Source organism: Anomaloglossus baeobatrachus, chromosome 4 (genome assembly GCF_048569485.1).
Source record: "Anomaloglossus baeobatrachus isolate aAnoBae1 chromosome 4, aAnoBae1.hap1, whole genome shotgun sequence".
Taxonomy (NCBI): Eukaryota; Metazoa; Chordata; class Amphibia; order Anura; family Aromobatidae; genus Anomaloglossus; species Anomaloglossus baeobatrachus.
Window position 1 is genome coordinate 596002938 of NC_134356.1, and position 20523 is coordinate 596023460.

The 20523-nt window shown below is 47.4% G+C and overlaps 1 protein-coding gene across 4 annotated transcripts in view; it reads right to left on the reverse strand.

The window, feature by feature from the left end:
• GMCL1 (germ cell-less 1, spermatogenesis associated) overlaps positions 1-3875 on the reverse strand; it is a 188552-nt gene extending 184677 nt beyond the window's left edge. The window contains exon 1 of one of the 4 annotated variants that reach the window (XM_075346157.1): positions 3538-3875. The gene's annotated coding sequence lies outside the window, so the exon portion shown is untranslated. Of the gene's footprint in view, positions 1-3474 lie in introns of all 4 variants that reach the window. The other 3 variants (XM_075346160.1, XM_075346159.1, XM_075346158.1) reach the window with 3 other exon arrangements.
• Between the last annotated feature and the right edge of the window lie 16648 nt (positions 3876-20523).

The window sequence follows — 20523 nt, forward strand, 5'->3', positions numbered from 1 at the left end:
TCTCTCCACACACACACACACACACTCTCTCCACACACACACACACACACACTCTCTCCACACACACACACACACACACTCTCTCCACACACACACACACACACACTCTCTCCACACACACACACACACTCTCTCCACACACACACACTCTCTCCACACACACACACTCTCTCCACACACACACACTCTCTCCACACACACACACTCTCTCCACACACACTCTCCACACACACACACACTCTCTCCACACACACACACTCTCTCCCACACACACACACTCTCTCCACACACACACACACACACACACACACACACACACACACACACACTCTCTCCACACACACACACACTCTCTCCACACACACACACACACCTCTCCACACACACACACACACTCTCTCCACACACACACACACACTCTCTCCACACACACACACACACTCTCTCCACACACACACACACACTCTCTCCACACACACCACACACTCTCTCCACACACACACACACTCTCTCCACACACACACACACACTCTCTCCACACACACACACACTCTCTCCACACACACACACACTCTCTCCACACACACACACACTCTCTCCACACACACACACACTCTCTCCACACACACACACACTCTCTCCACACACACACACACACACTCTCTCCACACACACACACACACTCTCTCCACACACACACACACACTCTCTCCACACACACACACACTCTCTCCACACACACACACACACTCTCTCCACACACACACACACTCTCTCCACACACACACACACTCTCCACACACACACACACACTCTCTCCACACACACACACACACACACTCTCTCCACACACACACACACACACTCTCTCCACACACACACCACACACACACACACTCTCTCCACACACACACACACACACACACACACACACACTCTCTCCACACACACACACACACACACACACACACACACACACACACTCTCTCCACACACACACACTCTCTCCACACACACACACACACACACACTCTCTCCACACACACACACACACACACTCTCTCCACACACACACACACACACTCTCTCCACACACACACACACACACACACACACACTCTCTCCACACACACACACACACACACACACTCTCTCCACACACACACACACTCTCTCCACACACACACACACTCTCTCCACACACACACACACACTCTCTCCACACACACACACACTCTCTCCACACACACACACACTCTCCACACACACACACACTCTCTCCACACACACACACACTCTCCCCCGCCTGAGAGCGGCGGACGCTCGTAACCAAGGTAAATATCGGGTATCCAAGCAGGTTACCCGATGTTTACGATCCTCCACAGTTGTCAGATGTCGGCTCCTAGTCTTTCACATTCAGTTTCCCCACTCCAGATCACATGACTCCAATGCCCGCCCATAAACTTAAAGTGACAGGATCCTGCAAAATAACATGAGTTTGCATGCATTTTTTTTTGCTGTAAAAGTAGGATCAGCTTTTGCAGCAAAAAAACGTTCACGACGCATGTTAAAAAAAACGTAGTGTGAAAGCAGCCTAACTCAAGTCAGGGTCTCTGGATAAACTCACATGTGCCAAATTTGTTGCAGAAATGTCTGCACCTGAAAATCTGCTCCATCCACCTTATTATTTCTGCCAGATGAATAGGACAGTCCCAAAAATGTCTCCCATAAATCGGCCTGGTGTCAATCCACCCGTTACCTCAATGTCTCAGGGACTCTAAAATAAGAAATAAATCAGTGTTTTGGATCAGAATTTCTGCAGTGTTTGGTCAGTGTCAGCTCTTACCATAAGAATTCAGCAGTTTTTCTGGCAAATGAGAAAAAAAAATTGTTTTGGAGATATTTCCGCGTCCAGCAAACAGTCAATGACAGACCGCACGGGCGGCATCGGAGTACTGTCCGATGTTTCCACGGACTGTTAGAATTGGATTGGCAACTTTGATCAAAGACATATCAAAATCAGACAAATCTCCATGATTTGATGCAAATACACAGATGTGTGACCGCCCTAAACGCCAGAATAGGAATGAATTCTATATGGAGGGAAGAAAATAAAAAAAGCGCTTATACGTGAAAAATTAACAACTGAATTAGACCTTACTAGGAACAGATCCTCACCTCACAGTGTGCAGCAAGATCTGAATACCGCGGGCTGGAGCAAGGGTACAGGACCAGCCGACGTCCCCAGCACACCGCGGGCAGGAGCCAGGACCAGCCGACGTCCCCAGCACACCGCGGGCAGGAGCCGGGGTACAGGACCAGCCGACGTCCCCAGCACACCGCGGGCAGGAGCCGGGGTACAGGACCAGCCGACGTCCCCAGCACACAGCGGGCAGGAGCCGGGGTACAGGACCAGCCGACGTCCCCAGCACACCGCGGGCAGGAGCCGGGGTACAGGACCAGCCGACGTCCCCAGCACACCGCGGGCAGGAGCCGGGGTACAGGACCAGCCGACGTCCCCAGCACACCGCGGGCAGGAGCCGGGGTACAGGACCAGCCGACGTCCCCAGCACACCGCGGGCAGGAGCCGGGGTACAGGACCAGCCGACGTCCCCAGCACACCGCAGGCAGGAGCCGGGGTACAGGACCAGCCAACGTCCCCAGCACACCGAGGGCTGGAGCCAAGATACAAGACCACCCGACATCCCAAGCCCACTGAGGGCTAGAGCCGGGGTACAAGGCCACCCGACATCAAATCCGACAGGTGATTTCTCAATGATAGTTATTTTCAAAAAAAGGTCTCAAGTGTTCTCCACTCACAGAAAATCGTCTCACAAGAAAGGAGAAGGCGTCTCACAGTGGATATTTGTAGCCTGATATGTCCAACACTCATCAGTGAATGATAAAGCCTCTATACACGTCTCCTGTACGAGCCGCAGGAGCAGAAGTTATACTACAAGCAACACATCAATAAAACGGCTCACATGTGAACACGCTCCAAAGACGGGAAATGTCCAGAATCTATCAAAATACACTAACAGGGTGACATTACACACAGACAATCCTCACACAAGAGGTGTGTGTGATGCTACATATGCACTCTGTGTGTGCCACATACATATATTACAGATATTATACACCACATATACATGTATCCTTACATGTAATATACACAGTATACACAATATAGAACTATAAGTGTGATTACACATACATACAATTAATTTTTATGGGCTGTATTTGTGAGTAATATTATATTATATATATATATATATATATATATATATATATATATATATATATATATATATATATACACATATATACACACACACACAAATACAGCCCATGAAAATTATATATATCACATGGCACATAACACATAGTAGAAGTAACATGTTATACACAGTCGCTATACACAGAGATTAGGCTGTCACAGGTCTGGTCACCCACCAGTATGTCGGGGTCACCCACCTGTGTGTCGGGGTCACCCACCTGTGTGTCGGGGTCACCCACCTGTGTGTCGGGGTCACCCACCTGTGTGTCGGGTCACCGCCGGGATCACCCTTGTGGCCGGGGGAGCCATGAAGAGCTGGAGATGTTGTGAGGTGAAGCCCGGCTCCTGCAGACACTGCCGCCCGCCCTCCCGGTGCCGCTCTCCGGCCGGTCCCCGCTCTGTACAAGGCTCCGTCCGCCAGAAGTGTCCCCCCCACTTACTACAACTTATCCGCCGCCTGTTTCCGGGGCACTTTTGTCCCTCAGGTCTCTGCCGTTCTCGGCTCCCACTAACCCCCGCACACCCGCCCCGGTCACCCGCTGCCGCCCGTTATCCTGGCCGTTGCTTTAACGCTCCATCCGGTCCCCAGAACCCTCAACCTTCGGTTACTTCCGGAAAACTTCCGAAGCCACTTCGCTACTAGCCAAGAGAGGAAGGCGAGTCTGCGTCCAGGCGACCCCGCCCACCCCGCTACGTCACAAAGAGAAGGCGGGATAGCGAGGGATCAGGCTCTGTAGTGGAGGAGAAAAGTGTCAGTCAGGCCACTAGCCCCTCCCTCCACCCGCCTCGGTGGCTATAACCACGCCCACTATCCGTATGAGAACGCGTTTCTGTTGCGTGCTGTTTTCTGTTCACAGTTTTTTTTTCTGCTGCGTTTTGTCAGTGAAAACTCCAAATTTTTGAGTTTTGTGTTTATGAGGCGTATTGTGGTCACCACAAAGATAATGAACTTGTTTTCTTTGCATTATTTGAGGTGTGAAAGCACTGTGCATTGTTTTGTTATTTTGACCAATTCTCATTTTCAGAAAATAAATACAAAATGTATTGCTTGGAAATTCTGAGACGTCAGTAGTTTATAGAATAAAAGAGCAATTTACATTTTACTAAAAAAAATATACCTATAAAGAGAGAAATTGGAAAAACTGAAAATTTTGCAGTGGTCTCTTAATTTTGCCAGAGTTATATATCACATAACAGACGCTGGGACTGCAGTATATACATCACATAGGAGACGCTGGGACTGCAGTATATACATCACATAACAGACGCTGGGACTGCAGTATATACATCACATAGGAGACGCTTGGACTGCTGTATATATATCACATAACAGACACTGGGACTGCAGTATATACATCACATAGGAGACGCTTGGACTGCTGTATATAGATCACATAACAGACGCTGGGACTGCAGTATATACATCACATAACAGACTCTGGGACTGCAGTATATACATCACATAGCAGACGCTGGGACTGCAGTATATACATCACATAGGAGACGCTGAGACTGCTGTATATACATCACATAACAGACGCTGGGACTGCAGTATATACATCACATAGCAGACGCTGGGACTGCAGTATATACATCACATAGGAGACGCTGAGACTGCTGTATATACATCACATAACAGACGCTGGGACTGCTGTATATAGATCACATAACAGACTCTGGGACTGCAGTATATACATCACATAACAGACGCTGGGACTGCAGTATATACATTACATAACAGACGCTGGGACTGCAGTATATACATCACATAGGAGACGCTGGGACTGCAGTATATACATCACATAACAGACACTGGGACTGCTGTATATAGATCACATAACAGACGCTGGGACTGCAGTATATACATCACATAACAGACTCTGGGACTGCAGTATATACATCACATAACAGACGCTGGGACTGCAGTATATACATCACATAGGAGACGCTGGGACTGCTGTGTATACATCGCATAACAGACGCTGGGACTGCAGTATATACATCACATAACAGACGCTGGGACTGCAGTATATACATCACATAGCAGACGCTGGGACTGCAGTATATACATCACATAGGAGACGCTGGGACTGCAGTATATACATCACATAACAGACGCTGGGACTGCAGTATATACATCACATAGGAGACGCTGGGACTGCTGTGTATACATCGCATAACAGACGCTGGGACTGCAGTATATACATCACATAACAGACGCTGGGACTGCAGTATATACATCACATAGGAGACGCTGGGACTGCTGTGTATACATCGCATAACAGACGCTGGGACTGCAGTATATACATCACATAACAGACGCTGGGACTGCAGTATATACATCGCATAACAGATGCTGGGACTGCAGTATATACATCACATAACAGACGCTGGGACTGCAGTATATACATCACATAGGAGACGCTGAGACTGCTGTATATACATCACATAGGAGATGCTGGGGCTGCTATATACACCACAGGAGACATTGGAGGCACATGCATCACACAAAGGGTTGGGGATATGTATATGCCCCAGCCCCTCCTGTGATATATACACCTGGTCAAAATTGTTGGTACCCCTATATTAATGAAAGAAAAACCCGCAATGGTCAAATAACTTGAATCTGACAAAAGTAATAATGATTAAAAAAATCTATGAAAATTAAGAAATGAAAGTCAGACATTGCTATTTTATCTGCTGTCACAGAATTTTAAAAAAAATAAAACTTATGAAATAGTCCTGTACAGAAAGCATGGCACCCTCCTCCTCCTCCTCCTCCTCCTCCTTAAAGGGAACCTGTCACCACTTTTTCGGCCTATAAGCTGCTGCCACCACTTCCGGGCTCTTATATACAGAATTCTAACATGCTGTATATAAGAGGCCAGGCAGCTGTGTAGAACATAAAACACACTCTATAATACTTACCTAACGGTCACACTGTGGTGGAGTTGGGCCATATGGAAGTCTTCATTCTCCGGTGCCGGCGCCTCCTCTTTCAGCCATCTTCGTCCTCCTTCTGAAGCCTGTGTGCATTACACATCCTACGCCATACACACTCGCCGGTCCCGCACTGGCGCACTACAATACTTTGATCTGCCCTGCTCAGGACCTGAATACCGGTGACTATGGATGACGTAGACGTGTCATGCACCCTGGCTATAGAAGAAGGAAGACAAAGATGGCCGAAAGAGGCAGTGCCGGCACTGGACAATGGAGACGCCCATCTGACTGGAATCCACCGCAGTGCGACCGTTAGGTAAGTATTATATTGTGTTTTTTATGTTGTCACAGCGGCCTGGGCTCTTATATACAGCATGTTAGAATACTGTATATAAGAGCCCAGTGGTGGAGGCCGCAGCTTATAGGCCGAAAAAGTGGTAACAGGTTCCCTTTAACTTAAGATTTTGTTGCACAACTATTTGAGGCAATCACTGTGTCTCGCTCCAGGGCTATGTGGTATTCGGTCCCGGGCGTCGTACTGTTGGGATATATCACTGGGTGGCCATCACCTGGTTCCATGACCCTGGAGGTCACTTTAAAAGGGGGATTATGTACAGGAGAACATTTATAAAGTTTATATCGTGAAACGACTTGCGGGTTGCGGTTATAGTGATGGCACTGCCGCTGCACAGTTTCTCACCGCTGGGGCCGGTGTTAGTGGCAGCCTGGATGTTGGGCCCTCCGCAAGTAGAGCCGGGACCCCAGGGGATAGGTGATGGAGTTAGGCGGGAAAAGAAGGTAGGCTACACACGGGATTGCAGTGTAACTGGGTTCTTTAATCACAGCGATTTGAGACTGATACCCGGAGGAAGGCTGGTAAACCACTGCTTTACCACTGGTCCCCTTAGTCCCAGTGCCGGTTTGGTGACCTGGTGGCTTCTGTCCCCTGCACCCTTCTCTAGTTGGTGGGTCCCTGTGGCTTTGAGCGTCTAGGGGTCCCCTCCTTGTAGTCTCTCAGTCTTTAGTCTGTACGGTGGGCAGTTTGAACCCAGTGTAATGTTCCGGTCCCTGGTTCTCCAGTCACTGCTGGTGGCCCCGGACTTTACGGTCAGTGAGGTCCTGGATGATCCCCTCACTGTGCAGATTTTATCAAGTCTACCTGGAGCATTTGCCTGACCTAGGATTCTGTACGCAGTCGGTGCTATGGTTCCGGGAGCACTCCACTGTACTCCACCAGCAACCACACGCCTGGGCCCTCAGGTCACCGTCATACACTCCCGTCAGTACGGTTGCGTCCATCTCCTCTTACTTCCACTTACTGACACAAACTCACTGTCTGATCCTCCCCCTGGTTGTTGTCTAGTGCACTGGATCGTCTCCACCCTCAGGTGGCCATCCATTGGGTCCAACACTAGTCTGTCACCAGTAATTGGCGAAGGGAAAAACTGGGATTATAATATGTTTTGCTGTTACCGGCACTGGTCTTCCGGGTTCTTGAGGGTAGGCCCTGCATATTTGACAGGATGCAGTACCATGTAGCTCATGATGGCTTCAGGGGCGCTACAACTACAAACAAACAATTCCTGTAACTGTAAGGCTATGTGCCCAAGTTGCGTATTTGCGTGCAGTTACGCTGCGTATTGCACTGCAGCGTAACTGCATGCGTCCTGCGTCCCCAGCACAATCTATGAAGATTATGCATAATCCATGCACACGTTGCGTTTTAGAACGCAGCGATTTGCATGCTGCCAAAACGCTGTGTTCTAAAAAGCAACATGTCACTTATTCCGTGCGCTTTGGCTGCAGCCCCCGCTCTGTCTATGGTGAAGGCTGCATCCAGAGCGCATGAAATCGGCTTTTTCAATGCATTCATTACGCAGTGTTTCTGCAGCGGTTTGACGCGCACATGTACTGTCAAATCGCTGCAGACATTTCTGCAGGGACACAACGCAACAAGGGCACATATCGTAAATGAGACTTCTGCGCCTCTCGACAGGTATTTTGGCCACTCCTCAAGAGCAAACTGCTGCAGTTGTCTCATGTTTGAAGGTTGGCTTTTCCAGAAGGCATGTTTTATCTCTTTCCAAAGATGCTCAATAAGATTTAGGTCAGGACTTATAGAAGGCCACTGTCCTGTCAATTAGGATCTGGTCCTGTCAAGTAGACCGGATACAATTTCAGATCTACAGGTCCGGGAGCACTTGGGCACCAGCGATCATAATATGGTAAGCTTCAACGTAATATTCAATAGAACATTTCAAAGGGGAAATGCTAAAACCTGGAATTTTAGGAAAGCTGATTTCAACAAATTAAGGGAAAAGCTTATATGTGTAGATTGGGATAATGTCATGGTAACTGGGGATACTGAACATAAATGGGGTAAGTTTAAGGATATACTACTAGAGTCCTGTAAAAAAACTTATACCCTCTGGTAATAAAATGTCCAGGAATAAAAAGAAACCATTATGGATAAATAAGACAATACAAAGTATAATAAAACAAAAACAAAGGGCGCTTAAAATCTTGAAGGCTGAGAATACAGAAATAGCATTTCAGGAGTATAAAGATATCGATAGGAAATGTAAAAAAAGAAATCAAGCAAGCAAAATTAGGATTTAAATTAGGACTTTAAAATAAATCCCAAAATATTTTATGAATACATTAGTGCCAAAAGTAGTACAAAAGGATAGTATCAGCCCCTTAAAATATAACAATAAGTTAGTTATAGAGGACAAAGAAAAGACTGAGATATTAAATAGGCATTTCTCATCACCAAGGAACTGACTGTTCCAGTGATCATTCAACATGTAAAAATTCAAAGTTCACCACCCGATATAATTAATTTAACACAAGAGGAAGTACGCCTGCTTCTGAGTAAATTAAACATTGATAATCCCCCGGGCCAGATGGTAGTCATCCATGAATATTGAGGGAACTGAGCTCAGTAATTGACAGACTGCTGTATCTCATCTTCTTAGACTCTCTTGTAACAGGGTTGGTGCCTCAGGATTGGAGGATTGCTGATGTGGTATCGATATTTAAGAAAGGTAAGAGGGTGGATCCGGGCAACTACCATTCAGTAAGCCTGACATCAGTAGTATGCAAAGTTTTTAAGGGCATTTTAAGGGATGAGATGCAAAAATATATTGCAGAAAATAATAATAGCTGACAGACAGCATGGATTCATGAAAGATAAGTCTTGTCTAACTAACCTGTTGCAGTTATATGAGGAGGTAAGTGCAAATCTGGATAGTCGTAATGCAGCTGATGTGATTTATTCCAGATTTTAGACACAGCTGACTGTGAACAACCAACATCTTTTGCGACATTGCGTTATGATTTACCCTCTTTTAAGAGTTTGATAATCCTCTCCTTTGTTTCATTTGACATCTTTCATTTTGGAGCAATGATTCATGTCAGTCCACTTGGTGCAACAGCTCTCCAAGGTGTGATCACTCCTTTTTAGATGCAGACTAACGAGCAGATCTCATTTGATGCAGGTGTTAGTTTTGGGAATGAAAATTTACAGGTGATTCCATAATATTTTCCTCATAATTGAGTGATTCCATATTTTTTACCCTGTTTGATTTTGAAAAGTAACCGTTACTGGCTAGCACATTATGTTTTCATGATTTTTTTAGTGTTTCTTAAAGACAGAAAGTTGAAATTTGAAATTACTTTAGTTTTGTGCCATGTCTGGGATCTGCTTTTTTTAAACAAAAGAAAGTAAACAACTGAATTAACATCCTCAGAGTCACGTGAGTCCATAATTTTTGCCAGGTGTTATACTAAAGCTCCAGAAGCAAGAACTAGGGGAAACTATATGCAACTGGGTAAGGCTAGTTTCACACTTGCGTTGGAATGGATCCGTAGCATTGCGTTGTGTGACGGATGCAACGGATGCGTTGCATATAGTGGCACAATTGATGCTACAGATCGTACAAAATAACGCAATCTGTTATAGGTTTCTTTTCCTTGACTTTACACATCTGAGCATGCGCAGTTGTGTAAAAACGGATGCGTTAACGGAATCCGTCAAATGACGGATTCTAACGGAATCCGCCACCATAGGCGTCCATTATAAAAGCAACGGACGCCGACGGAATCCTGCAGGTTGCATTTTTTTGAAGTGCAGAAAAACGCTACATGCAGCGTTCGATCCGCCCGACGGTCAATGACGGTTAGCATCAAAACAACTGATGCGCCGCGGGGCGGATGCAATGCAAGACCATCCGTTGCTATCCGTAGCTAATAGAAGTCTATGAGGAATATAACGGTTTCCTGCAACTGTTACCGTAATTCCTCAAGGCTGCGGATAGCAACGGAAGCCGTCCAACGCAAGTGTGACAGTAGCCTTAGGAATTGGTTAAAAGATAGGAAACAAAGAGTAGTCATTAATGGTACATACTCTAAATGGGCTATAGTCAGCAGTGGGGTGCCGCAGGGATCTGTGCTAGGACCGATTCTTTTTAATCTCTTTATTAATCATCTTGTGGATGGGATAGATAGTAAAGTGTCAGTCTTTGCTGATGACACCAAACTATGTAGGATATTGAAAACTGACCTTCATAGTACAATATTACAAAAAGATCTGGATAAGATGTCAGAATGGGCAGATACTTGGCAAATGAGATTTAATGTTGATAAATGTAAAGTAATGCACCTAGGACGGAGTAATCCTATAACTGCGTATACATTAAATGGAAGTAAACTCGGGACTACAGAACAGGAGAAGGACTTGGGTATTCTCATTACAAATAAGCTGAGCAGCAGCACTCAATGTCAAGCAGCAGCTGCTAAAGCAAACAAGATTTTAGGGTGTATAAAAAGAGAGATTAGATCCCGTGATCCCAACGTATTGTTACCCCTCTATAAATCACTTGTAAGGCCACATCTGGAATATGGGATTCAGTTTTGGGCTCCACATTTTAAAAAGGACATTCAGAAGTTAGAGTCAGTTCAAAGGCGGGCAACTAGACTATTACAAGGAATGGAGGGCTCCCATATGATGACAGGTTGAAAAAGTTAGAGATGTTTAGCTTAGAAAAAAAGACGTCTCAGAGGAGATCTCATTTATATGTATAAATACATGTGTGGTCAATATAAAGGACTGGCACATGACTTATTTCTTCCGAAGACAATACTAAGGACCAGGGGGCACTCACTGAGAGTGGAAGAAAAGCGATTCCGGCAGCTAAATAGGAAAGGGTTCTTTACAGTTAGAGCAGTCAGACTGTGGAATGCCCTACCACAAGAGGTAGTAATGGCTGACACTATAACAGCTTTTAAAAAAGGGCTGGATGATTTCCTCAGTACACAACATTGTTGGTTATAAATGACAATGAAAAATGTATAATTGGTGGAGGAAGGTTGAATGAGATGGACCTAGGTCTTTTTTCAACCTATGACACTTCAGAATAGTCCAATGTTTTCCTATTAGCCATTTTTGGGTGTTTTTAGCTGTGTGTTTTGGGTCGTTATCCTGCTGCAAGACCCATGACCTACGACTGAGACCAAGCTTTCTGACATTGGGCAGCACATTTCTCTCTAGAATCCCTTGACTGTCTTGAGGTTTCATTGTACCCTGCACAGATTCAAGACACCCTGCACCAGATGCAGCAAAGCAGCCCCAGAACATAACAGAGCCTCCTCCATGTTTCACAGTAGGGACAGTGTTCTTTTCTTGATATGCTTCATTTTTCCATCTGTGAACATAGAGCTGATGTGCCTTGCCAAAAAGTTCCATTTTTGTCTCATCTGTCTATAGGACATTCTCCTAGAAGCTTTGTGGCTTGTCAACATATAGTTTGGCAAATTCCAGTCTTGCGTTTTTGTGGGGTTTTTTTCTTTACAACAATGGTGTCCTCCTTGGTCATCTCCCATGAAGTCCACTTTGGCTCAAACAATGACAGATGGTGCAACCTGACTCTGATGTTCCTTGAGCTTAAAGTTCACCTTTAAGCTCTTTAGACATTTTTCTGGGCTCTTTTGTTACCATTCGTATTATCAGCCTCTTTGATTTGACATAAATTTTGCTCCTGTGGTCACGTCCAGGGAGGTTGGCTACAGTCCCATGGATCTTAACTTTTTGAATAATATATGCAACTGTAGTCACAGGAACATCGAGCTGCTTGGAGATAGTCTTTTAACCTTTAACAAGCTCGTCTATAATTTTTTTTCTAATATCCTGAGACAACTCTTTCCTTCGTTTCCTCTGGTCTATGTTGAGTGTGATACACACCGTGTTACCAAACAGCACAGTGAGTATCTGTAGCCCTATATACAGGCTCACTGACTGATTACAAGATTGTAGACACCCGTGATGCTAATTAGTGGACACACCTTGATTTTACATTTCCCTTTTGTCAACTTATTTTCAGGGGTACCATCATTTCTGTCCAGGCCTATTACATGAGTTTTATTTTTATTTTTTTAAAATTCTGTGGAAGCATGGTTGAAAAGCAATGTCTGACTTTCATTTGTTCATTTTCATAGATTTTTTTTATTTATTATTACTTTTGTCAGATTCAAGTTATTTATGTGACCATTGTGGGGTTTTCTTTCATTAAACGAGGGGTACCAATAATTTTGACCACGTGATCTATATGCCCCCAGCCCAGCCAGTGATCTATATGCCCCCAGCCCCGCCAGTGATCTATATGTATCATAGTTTTTCCATCGCAATATTCTGAGAGCTGTGACTTTTTATTTTTTGCCGAACAGAGCTGTATGGGAATTTATTTTTTGTGCAACGAGTTGGAGAATTTTTTGGTACCATTTTGGGGTATATAATATTTATTGATTACTTTTTATTTTTTTCAGATTCAGTTAGTATATAAAAAAGAAATTTACTGTTTTTTTCATTTTTTTGTGCAGTTCACTTTGAGGTTAAAAGTGATAAGACGGATTTATTCTTTGAGTCAGTACAGTTACAGCAATACCGGATTTATAGTTTTTTTTATGCTTTTGTATTTTTTTAAGAAACAAAGCAATATTTTTAAAATTATAGTGATGGTCTCATTACTAGATTGAGCATTAGTGTTCTCGGGGATTCACAGAGCTCGGCCGAGTATTGCAGGTGCTCGGCTATTTCGTCAGGAGAGTGTACTCCGTGCCGGGTTATGCGATGAGGGACTCGCTCGAGTCATACACAAGTGGAACCGTACCCTTTGTGTTATCTTTGTGTAATATTCAAATTTGTTTGGTGACCGGAAATATTTAAGTATGACAACCATGTAAAAGAATAAGAAATCCGGAAGGGGGCAAACACTTTCACCCCACTATTTGTGACATGGGGTATGTCCAGAGGGGAGAACAACATGGAATAAGTCATGGGCTAGGGTCACACAACATTTATACGCGAATGTGAGCAAGCCCTTACAGAGAGAGAGTGTCTAATTGGACGAGATCCAAGAAAAGTAATTTTAGATTGTGCTTTTGAGTATGAAAATAGTTTTAGGAGGAAACATTAAGAAAATGTTATAATTGAAAGATCCTTAAAGACAGAATCAGAATGACTGGGTTCATTAAACAAAAAAAAAAAACGCCAATATATTCCCCTTAAAGGGAATTTGTCAGCAGGTTTTTGCAATGTAATGTGAGGACAGAATGTTAGAACACAAGAATCAACTATGACTCTCATCAAGCTGTTTACTTAAACTAAAGGCTTTATCACCTAGTGATTATCATTGCGGGACTACAATGTCACGTGCACGGCCATTTGGCACGCCGCCTCCTGTGATTGACACCTCACTGTCAATGTATAATTTCTATTGAGAGCCTGATGTGGGTGGTGAAACTGACTCAGCTCTACTACTTTGCTAAATCTAAAGGCTTTGATTGTGTCTGAATGGCTGTAGCCAGTAATCTAAGTGCTATATTGTTGGATTCAGAATCTCTTTACCTATAATATGTTGCTCTCAGATGAGGTAGAAAAAAAACCTGCTGACAGATTCACGTTAAAGGGCCTCTGTCAGCACAGAATAACTGTTCACACTAAGGAGTACTTTGCACGTTGCGACATCGCTACTGCGATATCGTTGGGGTCAAATCGAAAATGACGCACATCCGGCGCCGGTAACGACGTTGCAACGTGTAAAGCCTAGATGCGCTGATAAATGATCGCAAAAGCGTCGAAAATCGGTGATCTGTGTAGCGTCGGTCATTTTCATAATGTCGCACCAATAGGAGATACGATGTTGTTCCTCATTCCTGTGGCAGCACACATCGCTGTGTATGAAGCTGCAGGAGCGAGGAACATCTCCTTACCTGCGTCCACCGGCAATGCGGAAGGGAGAAGGTGGGCGGGATGTTTACGTCCCGTTCATCTCCGCCCCTCCGCTTCTATTGGCCGCCTGCCGTGTGACGTCGCTGTGACGTCGCACGATCTGCCCCCTTAGGAAGGAGGCGGGTCACCGGCCAGAGCGACATCGCAGGGCAGGTAAGTGCGTGTGAAGCTACCGTAGCGATAATGTTCGCTACGGCAGCTATCACAAGATATCGCATGTGCGACGGGGGCGGGTACTATCGCGCTCGGCATCACTAGCCGATGCTAGCGATGTTGCAACGTGCAAAAGTACCCCTAAGTATAGGTGCTCGTGCATCATGGCGGGTGTAATCATTTAAATTCACCTTCCCACCTGCTGCTTTCCTCTCCTTCTCCACCCTCCCCTTCTTCTGTGATTGACAGCTATGGCTTGATAGAACCAGAGAAGGGAGGCGATAGATGAAAAAAAGACAGTGGGTGGGAAGGTGAATTTAAATTATTAGCCCCGCCATGATGCTTGAGCGCCTGTACTTGATGTGAACATTCATCCGATGCTGATAGAGTCCCTATAACCTTTCGGGGGGAGGGGAGAGGACGCCTATTCGGCTGGAAAACCATGTGCCATTATGTTGGGGTGCATGGACTTGCAGAGGTAGCTTGTCAATCAATATGCCTAGGAGTGACAACAACCATGCTTATAGTGTTGTCAGCAGTGATTGTTACACCTCCTTGCTTCGCCCCTATGACTGAATATGAGCTGGTGCAGAGAGAACAAAATGTCTTTCTCCCTGTAGCCACTTTTCCAGTAAACACTAGCTACAGAGGATGTAAAATATAATTTACTTGCAAATCAGCCTAACTGCAGATACATAGCATTTCTGGAGATAAAGGGAACCAGTCAAGTCCATATATAAATACTTTTTGTGGTGACGTGAATTTTACATGTTGTTAGTGCATGCAAAAAAATTGAAGTGTTAAAGATTTGAGGATTTTCTTGGCAGATATATTGGGTTCAAGCATAAATTTATTATGCATCTCACACAGAATAATCAGTTTTCTTTGCAGCAACTGTATTCGCCAAAAAAAGAATTCAATTAATTTGCTCATGTACAGAACCCAGCGTATTGTAGCAAATGGGGTTAATGAGTGAGTAGGCTGCAAATACAGCTGCAGAAACAAACCTTTTAAATGGCAATACGTCTACAAAAGAAACAAGTGTTTTTTGTTTAAAACCAGAACATAATAGACAGAAATAAAATAGAAACATAATTGCTTCCCTGGATTATGTTTAGAATAATATTCTGCACATTTTACAGCTTGCAGAAAAGTCATTTTTTGTAAATTAGTTTTCCTTTTAGCTGAAATACCACCTGCATGCCTCCAGCGTATATTAAAGGGAAACTGACGGTTCATAAATGCTGAAGACACCGCAGGGGTGGACACAGACAGGAGAAAGCCCCTGTGCAATAACAGAATAAGGGCCCCTAAGGCCTCATGCACACGTTGAGTATTTGGCGAGTTTTTTACCTCCGTATTTGTAAACAAAACCAGGAATGGAACAATCAGAGATAAAGTATAATAGAAATGTTGCGGGCAGGGGACAGACCACGGCAGGGGGGCTGCTCGAGACGCTCGGATCCGGGGTCGTTGCGGTGGCTCGAGGGGAAGCCGGATCTGGGCCTGAGCACCTGTCCGTCACCCGCAAGTGAAAAGTTATATAGGGGAGGTTTTTTCAGTGACGCCACCCGTGGTGTGCTGTGATTGTTGGTGACACCCCCGCTGCCGCTGGAGGCGATGCCCGGGGCTGATGGATTGGGGCAGCTGGATGTTATCCCCTCCACGGGTAGGCGGGGTTGTAGTTCCGGGGCCCCAATATAGGTGGGATGGTGCTGCGGAGCGCAATCTGCAGGGTTGGACCGGATGGTATTGGTGTACTTACAGTTCTGATTAATCCACACAGAGTACAAAGGGTAAACCAACTTGCCACTGACCGGTGACCTCCGGCGGGTGTGTTCGGATCCCACACCCTGGTACAGCAAACAGGGGTCCCTTCCTCCTGTAGTTAGTGTTGTGTCCTTGTTGTTCACTACTCCGCATGAAACGGGTAAGTCCACTCCCGGTGATACTGTGTGTTGGGAGCTGTGGCCCCCGAGAACTGACTCGTGGGATCTTAGCAGGCAATTGCGGAGCCCTATCCCCCTCGTTGGGCTTCCGTCTCGCTCTATCTGGGCCTCCTGTGGGACAAGACCTGAAATCTTGTCCCCGGCTGGTCAATTGGTAAAGTGCGTGAAGCTGTCCTTGCCCTAGGGTCCAGGTACCCTGTCGTGCACAGCCTCCAGAACGGATTCCCGCTGTCTGTACCGGTGGGCTACAACCCTGCCCCGGTCCACTTAAGGTCTCCAGTGACCGGATCTCCATCGCCTGTGGCCCTGTCTGCCGACTGCCACCTAGTCAGTAGTCCGGCAGTCCAGGGGCTCCAACCCCTGACTATCCTGTCACTTTACTCTCCTCTCTCTCCACTTACTCACTGTCTTGTTCCCTCCCAGGACACCTCAGAACCCCTAGGTGGGCGTCACCATCCGCTTGGCCCTGCCCACTGGTGTGTTCCTATTGTCATGGGGGGTGATTAGGCTTTGCTGGCTGATGTTGTGTACTATGGATGTGGGGTTGTGATGGAGGGCCAAGGAGGAGGGAATCCTGCCCCTGGAAGAGGGGTGCAGTCATCAGTGACACCCTGATTTTGTCAGGGCGTCACACTCCCCCTTGGTAGAACACAGCCAGTCCTCGGGCTGTCCGGCCACTGACATTTATTAAACTGCTTCTGTAAAATGTAAAAAGGTAACATTATATAAAACATTATTTACATTTCATCCCTTGACAGGGAGGCACTTCACTTAAATGTTCCGGAACCCTCTGGCCTGGAGGTTAGCCAACGGTTTTATTAGTGACTGGGCCTCGGCCGACTCTACCGCAGGCCCTTCCTCCAACCAGTGCTCTCCAGTGGGTGTCACAGTCCTGGTGGGCAGAGGAACAAGAAAGCAAATAAGGGATATTTACATGAACCCAAGAAAGTTTTTGGGTGGCCTCTGCCAGTGCTGAGGCCATGGTGCATAAACAACAAAGGGTAAAGCTGCGTTAAACAGGGGAAAGTAGGTAGCCGGGTTCCACTACCAAATTACTCCTTCTCAGAAAGGTGGCGGTGGGAGGCGAGGCATGGCTTTTCATCGACCACTACCCATTTTTTTACATCGAGGGCAAACCACCCCTGCTCTCCACAGTGCCTGGTGTAGCTGACCATATCTCCGGGTTCCCGATCCCGATCTGGATGTCCGGTTGGCAGATCAGGGGCCACATCCCTCCGGGACACAAAAATCTCTGCATCCAGTCCCGGCTCATAAATGAACACCCACCCTTTTCGGGGTTCAAAGTGGTGGATCTGCCATCTGTAGGTCGGACACCTGACCCGGAAGGTGGCTTACCGTAGACAGTCATTTTCCCGGTAGGTCCGTAGGTCCGGGCAATCACATCTGCTTTCTTCTTTTCCCGAGCAGCTCTCTGCGGAGCTGCTGCCGCTCCCAGTATGGGGCGCGGTTCCCGTGCTCCTCCTCCTGCTCAGGAGCCAAGCCCACCAGGATGCCCTCGGCGCCGGCTACCACCAGCCTCTCATGTTGCCGTGGGTCCCATCCATCAGTGGCCTGCTCCTCATCCCTGCAGGAACACACCAGCTGCTCCTCAGCCGGGGCGGAAAACTTGGGAGCTATTTGCGTTGCAGCTGGGGTAAAGACAAGGACCAGTGCAGCCTCCATAGCGGCCGGACACAAGGACGGATCAGATGTCATCAGGGCTGCAGCCAGGCTCTGGGCCGGGACAGACGCCACCAGCGGTGAGGCCAGGCTTGGGGCCGGGTCGGACGTCGTCAGCGGTGCTAGAGTGGTGGTGAAGGTAAGGCCCGAGGAACCAGTGACTGGGTCCTCCCCAGCAGACACCACGGCGGGTTCCGCTGCCACAGGAAGGGGCAACGGGTCGGTCAGGGCATTGGCTGCGGGCACGGGTGACGAGGGAGGTGGCGTGGCGGACGGGAGCAGGCCGGACCCCCTCAGCCGGGCAGGCCGGTTCCTGGGGAACATAGGGGCGTGGGTCTCAGCTTACCCAATCCTCAGATGCCATCTCCACTTCACGCGCCCGGACGGCTGCAGCCAGGCCCTTCATTTCCGATGTCCACTTCGCCAGCATGAAGTGGGCTTGGGCCTGGATCCTCCAGCACATCCTCTCTGTCAGCTCTTCTATCCAGTCAGCATTTCCGGGAATGGGGCTTTCCGGGCACCACCTGCTAGGCCGCTGGGACATCCTGCCGAGTTGGTGTCCAGGAACTGGTTTCTGCAGAGTCCTGGCGTCCCTGCACTTTAACAGTTCTGGTCACATGCCGCTCTTTCGCCCTCCCCTTTGTTTTTCCACAGCAGTCTCCAGCTGTGATCAAAGGAAGGGGCAGAGCTCCAGACTCGCACTCTTTTTGGGGATGAAGATGATGAGGTTGTCCTTTTTGGCACTCCAAAAAATGCAGCGGTTCAAGGGTTAACAGTCAGGGAAAGGCGCACTTCACCCAGGTTAGTGGATGGGGTGAGAATCCTGTTCGTGACGCCAAGTTGTGTTGCGGGCAGGGGACAGGCCATGGCGGGGGGGCTGCTCTAGACGCTCGGATCCGGGGTCGTAGCAGTGGCTCGAGAGGAAGCCGGATCCGGGCCTGAGCACCCGTCTGTCGCCCGCAAGTGAAAAGGGGGTATTTTATATGGGAGGTTTTGTCAGTGACGCCACCCGTGGTGTGCGGTGATTGTTGGTGACACCGACGCTGGATGCGATGCCCGGGGCTGATGGAGTGGGTCAGCTTGATGGTATCCCCTCCATGAATAGGGGGGGGGGTTGTAGTCCCCGGGCCCCAATATAGGTGGGATGGTGCTGCGGAGCACAATCTGCAGGGTTGGATTGGATGGTAGTGGTGTACTTACAGTTCTGAATAATCCACACAGAGTCCTAATGGTAAACTAACTTGCCAGGGACCAGTGACCTCCAGCGGGTGTGTTTGGCTCCCACACCCTGGTACAGCAAAAGGAGATCCCTTCCTCCTGCACTTAGTGTTGTGTCCTTCTTGTTGACTACTCCGCATGGAACGGGGAAGTCCACTCCCGGTGATAGTGTGTGCTGGGAGCTGTGGCCCGCGAGAACTGACCCGTGGGATCTTAGCAGGCAATTGCGGAGCCCGATCACCCTCGTTGGGCTTCCGTCTCGCTCTATCTGGGCCTCCTGTGGGACAAGACCTGAAATCTTGTCCCCAGCTAGTCAATTGGTAAGGTGTGTGAAGCTGTCTTTGCCCTAGGGTCCAGGTACCCTGTCGTGCACATCCTCCGGAACGGATTCCCGCTGTCTGTACCGGCGGGTTACAACCCTGCCCTGGTCCACTTAAGGTCTCCCACGACCGGATCTCAGTTGCCTGTGGCCCTGTCTGCCAACTGCCACCTAGTCAGTAGTCCGGCAGTCCAGGGGCTCCAACCCCTGACTACCTCGTCACTTCACACTCCTCTCTCTCCACTTACTCACTATCTTGTTCCCTCCCAGGACACCTCAAAAGCCCTAGTTAGGCATCACCATCTGCTTGGCCCCGCCCCCTGGTGTGTTCCTATTGTCATGGGGGGTGACTAGTCTTTGCTGGCTGATGTTGTGTACCATGGATGTTGGGTTGTGATGGAGGGCCAAGGAGGAGGAAATCCTGCACCTGGAAGAGGGGTGCAGTCATCAGTGACACCCTGATTTTGTCAGGGCGTCACAGAAACACAGGCACAAATTTTTTTTCCCACTGTTGATTTTGGCTACAAATATGGAAGTAAAAACTCACCAAATACTCAACGTGGCCTTGAAGCCTGATCGTTCTATAATGGAGGAAGCACGTCCTCTTACCTTTAGGCCCCTGAAATACCGGCTATACGATTTCATCGATACATGTTTGAGTCAAACTCGCAGAATTTCAGTGAAAAACAAGCTTTAG